A 13,659-nucleotide genomic window follows, 5' to 3' on the forward strand; every position below is an offset into this window, starting at 1 on the left:
CACATAAACATACCAAATATATATATATATATATGTATGTATATACAGATGTAGAACCCCTAGACATTTTCTAGACTCGCTTCTAGTACGAGTATCTATCAACAATGCGTCTCGCCGTCTGACTTCAGTCTGACTCCCCGTCTGGATGTCTGGCATTGGTTTAACTGTCTGCCTGTCCGTTTGTCTGTCTGTCTGTCTGTCTGTCTGTCCGTATATCTGTCCGTATGTCGGTACGTATGTCTGTCCGTCCGTATGCCTGACTTCTGTCTATATATCCATGGCCCGTCCGGATTTCCCCCGGCTTACAACCTTCTTTCTGTCTGTTTGCTGTCCTCCATGTGAGGCTTATCAGTGCGTGCTGCCCCATTCGATTTCGCAGCAATTGAACTGATCGTTTTGGTGGTTAGCTTTCCTTCAACTAAGCAATAACTTTATTGCCCGAAACCAATTAAGATTGGCCCTAAAAGTTCTTTTAATTGCATTTATTTATAATTCTATATTGGGAAGTAATAATAATAATAATAATAATAATAACCTCAAAATGTTCGCCTTTAATCGGGAAGCTATGACTAATTTTCTGCATGTGCTTGAACTTGAACTTTGAACCTACTTATGCTTGGCAAAACCAACAACTGGGGGCACAACAAGAACAAAAACGACAAGTTAAAAGTCGTGGCAAGAATGGAAACTTTTTCAATGCCACAACCACAGACACAACTGCCAGATGCTGCTCGCCGTTTTCTTACTCTGCCATCAGCTTTTCTTTCCTTTTCCCCACTTTCCCCATTTTCCACTTGCGGCTGATTAAAATATGCAAAAGAGCAGACAGAGTTAGAGGGAGCGATGACGTCAAACGGCCGAAAAGTTGTGGGAAAACCCAAAAAAGTAGAATATTTAAATGGCTAAAGTAATGTATTGCAGTGATGATAAAACATACATTTATTATGAAATATTACTTCGTATGAAATAATATATTTATTATAATGGTTTTGATTCCTTTTACATTTCAATAAAGTTTTTTTTTTATTTTGGTAGTACTCTATAAATACTCTATAGTGAGCCCCATTTGCATGAAGACATAACTCAAATGATGACTGTTGTCGCTCACTGTGTGCAACGTCATAATTAAGCGCGCCTGCCACATGTTGCAGTCGAAAACTTATCTCTTTATGACTGTGTGTGTGTGTGTGTGCATCACTGTATATGTATGTATGTGTTAATTTCACCAAAACATTCAACCAGAGATTGTGTGTTGGTATGTCTATGTGTTTGTGTGTGTGTGGCACTTGAGGCAACAACGCAGACAGTTAACAGACTTTCCGAGACAACTACAAGAACAACAACAACAAGTACAACAACAACAAGAAGAAGAAGAACAACTATAACAGTCGACTATGTGGCATTGCCATTCAACTTTTAACCCCCGAAAAACCACCCATTTCTCTTCCTCCTCTTGGCCAAACAAGAATAACATTCATTTTCGGGTAATTAAGGTAGTGAAAGTTTTCACCAACACACTCGCGCACAGACACACACACATTTGTGACATTTGCCATAGCCTACATTTAAGGTAAATAAGCAAATTTGAAGTTAATTTAGGTAAATTTAAGAAGTGCTCAGGGGCAATAAACTCGGTTGAAAGTAAGCTGCAACTCCTATTTGCCAAATATGATTAAAAATTCTTGCAACTGCAGAAAAGGAATTAAGTAAAAACTTGGGAATTGTTGTTTTAAATACAATTGTGCTTGCAATAAATTGTAAAGTGATACAAGTAACATTTATAGATATATAGATGAGATAATTAATGTATTGTTTTTCTTATCCTTTCAGCATATTCTTCAAAATTCCAAATTTCAACGAAGAAGAAAGCGTGTAAAACTCAAAGAGAAACCAGCAAAAAGAAACCAAAAAGCTAAAGGCAAACCAATTCACACAATACGCAATCTCGGCAAATCGAAAGGCAACTCTATTACGATCAACTCTACCAACAACAAGATAAACACGCTACAACTCTGGCAGCGCTCTCTGGCAAATAAAGAAAAGATACAAAGGAATTAATTAGAACTTTCTCTCTATCCCACTCTAATCACACACACACACACACACTCAAACGAATACGTACGCACCATCTGTCTCCCTCACACACACCCACAACTTCGACCAACTGGACCAATTAAATGTTTATGGATATAACAACAAAAACAAAAAGGAGGAATTAAACCAAATCTAAATAAAACAATTTTTGTTTCTTGAGGCAAAAAAAAACAAAAAAAAAACACAAGGAAAAACTCTCAAACTTGGAAATATTTTTAAAATTTCGGAAAGCCCGCAAAAATATATGACAGTGTTGTAAAACAGTCCCAAATCAAATATTTCGGTGTGCAAAAAGTAAAAAATATTTGAAAAAGACACAAGCGAAAAGTCACAGATCAGTCAACAAACAACAAACAACTGCAGCGACAACTAGCAACAACCAGCTACAACACCAAGCTAACAACAAGAACAACAGCAACAACAACAAAAGCAACTGCAACAAACAACAATACAAAATCGACGAAGACGACGGCCCCCGACAAAAATCAATTGGAAAATTGAAACTTATGGATTGCTGGACGGGTAACGCCCGACTGGCGAGTGTTTTAGTTTAAGGTAAGTTCACGAATTTATTTAACATTTTTAATTTAGAAAAAGCACTTTAAAAAAGCACATACATACATATGTAACTACACAGAAACTCCTGCTAAAATCAATACAATTTTCTACTGAAAATGCTGTTGGAATGTTAGCTTGCAAAAATATAACAAAAATTCTCAAATTCCTCGCCAAGAAGTGTAGTTTTCATGCAATTAACCACACAGTGTGTCTTAACCCCTTGGTGCCCCCTGCCAGTTCCCCTTTGGCCAGAAAAAAAAAATATCAAACAAAGGCGAGCCAAACCACAATCTGGAAAAAAAGAGACTGCAAAAATTATTTGCGAATTTTTTTTTTTTTGATTTTTTTTTGTGTTTTATTTTTGAAGGCCAAGGTCGCTGCGCATATGGGATCATAATGAGAAGAGAAGCCCAGCAGAAGAGGTAGGGGGAGGGGGGAAAAGCACCAAAAAAAAATCTTAATGCATGACAAAAGTTTTATTTTATTTCATTTTGTTTTGTGGCATTTTATTTTATTATTTTTGTTTGCATGCTTCTTTCCACTCTGTGTGTTGATCGAAGCGGAAGTGAGCGACGTCGTCTGCGCCTTTTGACAATGGGAAGTGAATGCTAAAAGATCGTACCAACAAATAAAAAAGGAAAAAAACCACAAAAAAAAAAATAGAGGTTTAAAGTACGGGTGTGTTTGTGTGTGTTTGCTGTCAAACAATTGTGTGGCCAAACATGGCGCTTTAACTTTGGCTTTGGCTTGGCTTGGCTCAACTGAAGGTTTCTCTGCTTAAATTGAACTTTTTTTCTTTTTTTTTTTGCACAATTGCGAAATTGTTTTAATTAGCGTCTGTGTGTGTGTGTGTGTGTGCATGCGTTAATTGCAGTTTCCAAAATTAGCAAACATGCACACACACAGTCACAGACAGTCGTCATGTTCATGGCTGTCAAAGCTTTTTTTTTTCCTCTTTGATTGACAGCAGCTGCCCTGTTGTGAATGGCCGCGAGTGTGTTGGTGGGCATCTGTGTGAGTGTGTGAGCGACAACCCTGCCTTTCAGCACATCTAATGGTTTGTCCATTATACTGAAATATATATATATATTATATTCTTCTGCCTGTGCTACTCGAAAGGTAAAGCGTTTTTTTTTGTTGTTCCGCCTCTAATTTCAAATCGGAAATACCATTTTTCACAATCGGCCAGGGTTACAACCCCTTCACGTACCCTTTTCTATAACAAATTCATTTATTTAATGACACCGCCATGTGATTTTCATACCCTTAGCATTTCAAAAAGAAGTTTAGATTTTACTGAAAGATTTCTCCTTATTTTTTTTTAATAATTACTATAAAACAAGGTCACATTCGGCGGCAAAAGAACAAAAAAGAACGGATAAATTGAGCAACTGGAAAGGTCTGTCATGGTGGAACATAGTTTTGCTAGTTTTCCGAGTTTTCCTCTAGCATTTTCCTAGTTCCCAGGGTCGCGAATCGAGGGAAATGCCATTTCCCATTAATAAAACGTTAGCACCCGTTCGGGCCAAGTGCAAGTTGGCTAGACTATGACAAAATTAAGGCCTAATTGATGAGACGGCAAAACAAAAGTTATTTCTATTGATTGAGCGGCAAAAGAGTTGGGGTTGCCAAGCGAAAATGCAGCGGCGGAGAAACGGTTGCTTACATAATTATGTGCAATTTATGCGCAGCGTGACAAATCAATTTTCCTCTGTCTCGATGCCGTTTTTTTTTGTTTGTGTGCTTTTCCTCGCTTTTCTCGTCTTTTTGCGCTTTTCTCAAACTCAAAGCGTTGACAGTCCACAGATCTCTCCGGATTTTTCGCACGCTCAATTGGAAAACCGTTATCATGATTTGGCCTAAACTAAAAAATAAAAATAAATAAACGGAGTTCGAGAAGCTGAATTTAAATGAATGAGTGAATTTAAATGAATGAATTTAAAATATTATTCGTTACAATATTTATATTTAATTTGACCTATAAGATTTTTTTTTTTTTTTTTATTACCCTACGCGCTTCGTGATTTTTAATCTCGCTTTTCAAGCATTTCCGCAATGTGCTCTATTTTTTATTACGCATACGCCGCGTGTTTGCGTGTTAAATTTTTATTTAGTTTTCTTACTGTTCAAATATCAAAACACACGCGGCTGCATTCATGAGCCATTTTTTATGTAATGCACACTATATATCGCTTAAGCCACATGTACATTCTTTTTTTTTTTTTTTTTTTTTACTTTTTATCGAAAATGCGTGCTCAGCTAAGCATTGGAGGCAAAATAAAAAGAAAAAACAAATTGTAAGCGACTGAGAAAAAATAAAATAAACAGAAATGCTCACGATGCAACAACGTGCAATTTGTAATTGTTATTATTGCTGCTGCCACGCCCACAACTCCCACTCGCTTTTGTGGCGCCAGTCGCAGGTTTTTCTGTTTTCTGTTTACGGAAAACGGAACACTGAACACTGAAAACTGAACACTGAACACTGAAAGTCGAACTCAAACACAGCAAGTCACACGTCAAAAAGAAAAAAAAACTAAAGATTACAGCACCACTTCGAGCCAAAGATACGCACTTTGGATATGCAGTTCCGTTAATTATTATGAATGCAAACCGAACGGCCCAGGTGTTTTGTTCAGATACTCAGACTACTCAAGACCGTGGGCTTTTCTGATAATGCTATATGTCCATGTGCAATCAATATGGACAAACTCTTCCTACTCAAAAAACTACGCGCAATGGGCATGCTTTCAATAGTATTAAGACAAAAGTTTTGGCTAACAAGTTCTCTGTTTGCTTATAATTTCACCTGAAATGGTTTATTTACTGTTTGCAATCGTAACTCAATCGATATTGGCATTTCCCTAACTGTATTTAATGTCCTTAATAACTCGATGTAATGGTCAGTGGAATCATTTCGAGAACAGGTCACTCTAACCAGGTTAAATTAGTATTCAAGGATAGGGTAACACCAATTAGTGGTAACAGTGGGGGAACCAAATGAAATTTCACGCGAAATAGGAAGTGATTAATAGGCGACCTTAAGCAGACAACAAAGGAGCTTAAGAGAAATGTGCAGTTTGCAGTTTGCAGTTTGCATTGTGCAAGGGAGAGAGGGCGACCAGTGTGTGCGAGAGAGAGAGAGAGGGAGAGAGAGAGAGAGAGAGACGCAGTGAGCGAGTGCGCATGCAATAGGAGCATGGTCACCCTAAAATGCATTTCCATGCGTGCATATGTGTGTGCGTGTGCGTGTGTGTGTGGGCTGGCGTGTGTGTTATCGCTGTGGCATTGCAACAGCTACAAACTATAACGCAATTATATGCAATGCCCCAACCTCAAACCCAAATACCACCCACACAACACACACACACACACCCCCCGCCGCCCTGCCGCCCACTCATGCCTAGCGCCGTCTCGCTCGCTCCCATTGAGGCGGTAAAATCGCATTTTGCGTGCATCAATTATTGCGCATTTCTCAGTTGCGTTGTTCAATTTTTTGTTGTTTTTTGTGTTTTGTAGTTTTTCTTTACATTTTTTTTCCCTGTAGTTGCTGTTTTTATCTGACAGCCGCCTTCTAATTTACACAGCAACAACAACAATTACTATTGTACAATTATAATGCATTACATTGGCTAAACAAGTAATTCAAAACAAAAAAATAAATGGGGGAAAAAACAAGAAGGACGCACCAACAAGTCTAATATTTTTTTAGGGCTGCAAAACAGAATTTTTAAGCTAAGTTAAATATAAGTTAAATTAAATTGTATAATTCAACTACATTAATAAAACTACTATCCATTGTTCCTTTATATAAATTAAATTGCAGAATTTAAGGTATTATTTACAAATTAAACTTTATTATATTTAAAACAATGGAATATATTAAAATCCACATAAGCGAAAAATATTGAAAATCCGCGCCTGCCGCTGTGATTTCTCACTAATTTACAACTTCGACTGCGCTTTGAAATTTACCTCCGCCTGCCCGGAACACATTGCGTATGCGTGTTTTTTTCCACCTTATTTATTTAGTTTTTTCCTCTTTTTTTCTTTACCATTTTGAGAAGCGATGGGAAAAATGTACGTGTGTGTGTGTGTGTGGAGTTGCACTTTGCTGCGTGACACATTGTGTGACTGACTTTTCAACTAATAGCAGCAGGAACAAGCGACATGCAAGCCGGGGGTCTGACCCATTGGCAATTAGCATTTCGGACGGAGCTGAATTTTTCAGTTTAGTTTGGCCAAAAAAAAAATAGCAAATAAAATACAGAAAAAAGAGGAAAAAAATGCCATATCTGATCGTGGCTGGGGCCCCGTTTGCGTGTTCTCCTTCTGTGTGTGTGCGTGTGTGTGTGTGTGTGTAATTGTGGATTAATTATAGCCAAGGACCCCACAAGATACAAATAAAGATACAAAGTGTATCTCTATCGCTCCATGTGTCTGTGCAATTTCCGTCCACAGAACAAGGTTAATTCAGTTAGCCATTGTTGGTATAGCAGCTCAGTCGCTTGTTTTTTCAGTTTTTTTCCATTTTATTTTTCGTTTTTTTTCCTTTTGTTTTAATTGCGCTCAAAGTTACATAATCATTGCAGCTGATGAACACGCACACACAGCTGTAAATTATTATGATATTTTTTATATGACCATATAGAAACACTTTCGACTGCCTAGAAGACTACGAACCCGTTAGATTCTTCGCTCCTTCTGGGTGACAGTTTCTTCAGCTTTTTTTTAATTTTGTTTGGTCTTGCTTTCCCACTTTTGATTCGCGCGGAAGACCATAGCAAATTAAAACAATAACCGGTTTTTTTTTTGCACACTTTTTAGAAATTGGGAAACATCAAATGGGCCGCAGAACAGACGCTCTCGTAGTTCTACGCTTTTTAAGTGTTTAAAATACGGGTTTAAATTATTAAACGATATTAAAATATGAAGCAAATAAAAATTTGTTTATATTCACTAGTTTACGTTTTAACAAACCAATTAGCACAAAACATAATTTATGTATTCGCATTGAATCATTCAAACTCACACATTTGTTTCGCATTTAATGTGGAATTAACATAAATTTATGAAAATTAATAAGATACTGCCTGACCTTTTTGGACCTGTCAGCGGACATTAGAAACGAAATTTCACCAACGGGCAGAATCGACACGCGTTTTGACCATTGCAAAATGTTTCCCATGACTTTGGCAAAAAACAAAAAAAAAATAAATAAAATGGCAGGCCAAATAAAGTGAAATAAAAGAGAACTTTCGAAAGTTGAGGCAAAAAGACGAGGGAAAAGCAAAGAAGCGGCAGAAAAAATGCATAAATTTGGCATAAATTATGCTCTCACCTAGGCAACTCAGCGCCCTTTTTTTTTTTTGTATATATGTATTTAGTTTTGTATATATTTTTTTTGAAGTTTTGTTTGCATTTCTTTGTTTTTGCACTCCACCCCCTCACGACTGTGAAGCGTTGAAAAATGATGGCAGCCTGCAAATTGCGCGGAAAGTTAAGTGAAGGATGGGGCAGGCGTGAAAGATCGATTGTTGGATCGCGTTGTTGAATTCGTTACTAAATGCGGGCGGGTTTTCAGCCTTTGAAGCCAAAAGGAGTTCAACTACTAATGGAAGAATTGCGCAAAAATAACTAATGGCTGCTGCAGGAGAAAGGAAAAGTTCAAATATGAAGAATTACCAGCGTATTAGTAATGGTAACATCTGAATTTGATTAGAGAAATTAGCGAAAGTTAAGAAATTATTTTGAATTCATATCAAAATGCAAGTATAGTAAAAGGTAACTTTGCTGCTGTCACACATTAATACCAATATATTCCACATAAATCAGCCGAAGCCCATAAAGACCCATACTTTATCAACCCTTTAATCAGATTCTGGCCATGATTAATAAATGCCTGTTGTTTCTATGCCTAAATCGAAGCGACAGCGCCAAAAAAAGCTAGGCAACCCAACGAAAAAAATTCGCGAGTCTATTGAACTTTCGTACGCCCCATAAGCCCCAAATCAAGGGGTTCAATGAACCCCACACACAATTTTTTGTTGTATTTTTGCCGGCCTGAAAGAGATCAACGACACGCACAAAAATTACAGACGACCAAACAACAACACCTCGTAGGCCTCAAATCGCCGAAAAAAAATGAGAGGCACGCACAAAACGCACAAAAGTCAATGAACTCACACGCACATTCACAGGAAAATGCGAAAAAAAAGCCAGAGAAATTCGCAATCGCAAAAAAGTGCGTAGCCGAAATTCTACGAGATCAACGCACGCACCCAAAAAAAAAACAACAAAAAAATGGCAAAAACAATACAAGCAGAAACACAGGAAAAAATGTTGCCGAAAATCGCGAGCTACCTCTCTTTTTTTGCGCTCTGTCAACATTTTTCAAAGTCAAGTTGAAGAGCGTGCGAATGTATAGATCTGCATTGGTATTGGCCTATCTGTGTGCTAGCGATACTTTTTTTTCTTTTTGTATTTTCGCATTTTTGCCAATTCTCTTGCTCTCGCTCTGGCGCTTTTCTAATCTCTCACTCGCTCTTTCTCTCTCTATCTAGTTTTGCCTCTTGCTGCTTACGCAATTTCGCATGTTTGGCAAACACAAAAAATCATTAAAATAATCATAAATAACAAAAAAAAAAGTAGAAAATATCAGCAAGATAGAAACGAACTTTTATCAGTCACACTTTGCTGACTAGAATTTTTGGGCGAACTATGATTATGATAATGATGATGATGATGATGAGATTGTTGTACGAGTCAACTGAAATCTGTATATTATATAGAAATTTGTATATAACATTAGCAATATTTTGTTATCGCATAAAAATTAAAATTACTGAAAAACGGCAGAAGGCACGTTCCTAGCACCTCAACGCATGACATTAAGCAAAAATGAAGAAATGTAACTGAAATTTATTGTTAGCTCAAGTCACCTATGAAAAAATGTGGTAAAAAAAAAGATACATACAAATAAAATAGGTATACAAACCAAGTTGTCATTTGTTTCCATATAGGAAATCTCTATTTTCATTCATGCTGATTATTAATTCAAAACGCAGAACCCATATTTTAAGCATTATATTAATGCTTTAAAATGTTTGCAAATCATTTAATTAATTTTTTATTACTGGAAATACATGTAAATAATAAGTGTTTTAATACTTATCTTTATTTGGTTGTTGTAGCTCCTGGTAAATAGCTAGCTCAGGCACATCCTCCAGTAGGTCGAAATCACATTGTTGATATCCTCTGCTGCCACATAAAATCACTGCACCACTCACTCACATTTAGTATTTAAAAAAAAAAAATCGAAAAAGTGGTTTGCTTATGTAGGACTTTTGAGAAGCGCAGAGAAGAGCACCTAACTTTTGGTATTATTTAGTATTATTTAGTATTAGGTTTTTAGTATTTAGTATTAATCATTATTTCATTTCATTATTCACATTAAAAGCATAGCTTTAACCTTTCGCATTTTCTGACCATTGAAAATGTATGAATCGCTATTCCTCCACTGGCAGCTGTCAATTGCTGCGACTTTTGCGATGCGTTTGCGACCTTCTGACCTCTCGGCGGGGGAAATAAATGCACAAACGATACTGCCATTAATCAATGACAAAGTGGGAGAAATACAAAATGTTCGCAATTGCCGAATAATATTTTCCCAACTATGCAAATTTGTTTTCCGCACAAAAAACAAAAAAAATATAGGTGTTTGCATAAATTCCAAGGCATATATAGGAAAAGAAATGTTATCTGTATCTGTTTGATTTCATATGTGGGTCACACACAAATGCGAAATTGCGAAAAAAAAGTGAGGAACTAGAAAAAAAAAATTCGCACGCACTCATAAACGAAATCAGCTTTACGGAGCCGGCTGCGTAGATTGCGTATACGCAATGTGTGTCAAGGACAGAAATGTGCGAATTTTTTATGGGCCCAGCCATGCTGCTCTCCTCCCTCTCCTCTCTCTCTCTCTCTCTTTCCCGCTGGCATTTTGCGCTGAGAAATGTTTAATTTTTCCACAGCCGTCTAAAATTAAACCCCAACGTCAGGAACAACAAAAACAATAACATCCAAAGCACCTACTGAACTAATTTGTGTGTGTGGATGTGTGTAGATGTGTGTTGCTGTGCGTAGATAGCATTGAATTTCAGCTGTGCGACAAGCAGCCCGCTAGAAATTAGTTTTGTCTGCCATTTCGAGCTTCTTTTTTTTCTCTGCTCGCTGGTTTTGCAAAGTACACTATTTTTCTTCTTTTTTTTTTTGCGCTGTTTTGTATTTTCGCAACTATTCACAATTCACGCCCACGGTCAAGCCAAAGGTCAGGCCAGTTGCCAGTTGCCAGTTGCTCTAAGCCCACGAAACAAATGAGCAATGAGTGCAAACACACACAAAGCACACACAAATCCGCAGCTGTGTGTTTCCCCCACACACACTTTTTTTATATATTTTTTTTTTTATAATTTTCTCTCTTTAATTTCGCCATAAAAAACGCTGGCGAAGAAGCTGTGCGAAAAATGCCCTTCGCATATTAATGATATAAATAATGGGAAAGAACAAAATAAGTTGGAGAGTAGGCTTAAATTTGATAGTAAAATATATTAGACAAAATAATAGAGAAAATATGTAGGTTAAACAATTCAAATATTTAACATTCTTTTTTTTTTGCTAGTGCTTGGAAACCTCAACTTTGGTGAGGGTATCATTTCGCACACACATTTTGGGCACAGTGAATACATGTGAACTTGTATCCGCGCTTCTTGTGGATGTTGTATCTTTGTATCTTTGTATCTGAGCAGCTGCTTCTGGGCTTCGTCACTCCCTGATCCCTCCTCCCCACCCCTTGTCGCAGCCCCCCCACTATTTTTTCGCCTATCTACGCTGTCAATGTGTGTCAAATTTCCAATTGGGTCGCACGCACAAGCTACTTTGTTGTTATTTGCGAATTTTTTTTCCCGTGTACGCTTGTGTGAGTTTTCGCAAGCGCGTTGATCGCGGAAACGAAACAAAAACCTTGTCTGTATATGTGTCTATTTTATTGTATGTGCGTGTATACGTGTACGTGTGTGTGTGTTTCCCGAACGCATTGCGTAATCAGCGTTGTACTCTTGCTCTTGCTGAATTTGTTGCTATTTTTTTTTTAACTTTTTTTTTTGTGGATTTTGGACACCAGCTTGACAACAAAACAAAGACAACAGCACCCAATAGCAAAAAAAAAAACAACTGTACGAAAAGAGAGGCGCGGGGCGCCTAGTTGAGTTAACTTGGTGGCTTTTGTCTAGTTAGCGACTTTAAAAATAGCAGATTCATATGTAGATGTAGGATTGTAGGATTGTAGATATGTGTTTGCGGCCACAAAAGCTGTTAGAAGTCAAATGGCGCAAGAGCAAAGCAACAAGCAAAAAGGAAAGAAAACTACGACAAAAAAGTGCAGAGAAATTGGGAAACCCAAGATTTGGCAAATGATCTTGGTGAATCCCAGCTAATTTTTTAAAGAATATGGTAAAGAAATGCATTAATTATTAAAAAACTGAAGCAAGTAAAATGTTATATTTATTTTAGCATTTCTTGCTGTTGCTATAATAAATCATAATACCCTTGAATAAAGTACTTACGCCGTATGCGTCTTTTTGGAGCGTCATCAAAACTTTTGCCAAGCAGAAGCGTCTAAAAATTGTTATGGGCCAAAAAGAATAAAAAAAAAATGGCAATGAAATCGGATGATTCAAATAAAACTTAGATGCAGACGAGTGAGGTGGTTAAGTTGAATGGTTTTGGCAAAAAAGTTGTTCGTACAGTAAACGCATGTAGAAAGTTTTGCTGGGAATGAAGAAAGTAAATTAAAGGCGTCGATAAGATATCCTTGAAAATAACCAGGCACTAGCAGAAATCGCAGTAACTTTCTCCAGAGCTCAAGTTTAGGCAATTAAGCGCGAAAGGTTAATTAAATGGCATTTCTTAAGATATTATTACCAGTTGGGTTACCTAAAATCATAAACTTGTGCTTTAGAACGTAATTAATTTCTATCATTGAAATTCAATGTTTTCTTATATCACTTTTTCTTCTTTGAAACTGAATGAGCTATATGATCGTTAAAAACTACTTCATTTTATATCGCATTTCTTTGTGTGATATCTAGTGTACAAATCTTCTGCCAAACAGGTAGAATTCAAATTCTCGTACCGATTCCCTGAAAACATATCCCCGCAAACCTGAAGATTGCCAAAAGGCAGAACGCAAAAATTTTTCGTGACATAGGCAATCAAAAAACAATACAAAAATCTCAAAAAACAAAAATAAAATAAAATAAACTGACTTTTGTACAGTTGTTTCTGTTTTGTTTCTTTTCTAACTCTGCGCTTCTCTTTCTCTATGCGGAATTGAAATGTTTTTTGTTTGCCTTTGCGAAATTAGCAGTCGCAAAAAAGTTTGCGAATTTTTTGTGTTTCTCTCTTGTTTTTTTTTTCTATCTTTTTTTTCTGGGTAACGCACAAAAGCGCGTTGAGAACGCAAAAAAAAGAAAGAATATTAGAAAACGTAGAAGAGCTGTCCCCGAATTTAGGTCAAATGCTCAACGTCGTTTCTGCGTGCCGATTGGCAAAAAAAAAAGAAGTAAAATAAAACTTTTGCGAATTTTGTTCTCTGCCTCTGGTGATTTTATTTATCTTGTTTTTTTTTGGGCTTTTATGCCAGTGTGTGCGTTAATGTTTTATTAGCTATTGTTGTTGCTGTTGTCGGTGCTTAACTAACGGTTCATCAAAATGATTGCGCCCGCTTGAAAACCAGAAAAGTAAAACTAATAAAAAAAAAAAAAAGAAGTCGGGGAAATAACGAGAAACAAGCGGCCATAGACGAAATAAAATGCCATCAAATTGCCTAGAAAATTGTTAGTGTCTTCTCATGTCGTCTCGAACGAAATGTTTAAGATCTCAATGCTTTTAATTATAGTATTTATTGCTGACTTTTTATATTGGCGATCGCTTGGTTGGTGAACGAAA

General features: G+C 36.8%; 1 protein-coding gene across 1 annotated transcript in view; it reads left to right on the forward strand.

The window, feature by feature from the left end:
• The first annotated feature begins 1,897 nt into the window (after positions 1 to 1,897).
• LOC120455884 (pneumococcal serine-rich repeat protein) overlaps positions 1,898 to 13,659 on the forward strand; it is a 117,941-nt gene continuing 106,179 nt past the window's right edge. The window contains exon 1 of the mRNA XM_039642374.2: positions 1,898 to 2,649. The gene's annotated coding sequence lies outside the window, so the exon portion shown is untranslated. The remainder of the gene's footprint in view (positions 2,650 to 13,659) is intronic.

The sequence above is a fragment of the Drosophila santomea genome, chromosome X (assembly GCF_016746245.2).
Source record: "Drosophila santomea strain STO CAGO 1482 chromosome X, Prin_Dsan_1.1, whole genome shotgun sequence".
Classification (NCBI taxonomy): Eukaryota; Metazoa; Arthropoda; class Insecta; order Diptera; family Drosophilidae; genus Drosophila; species Drosophila santomea.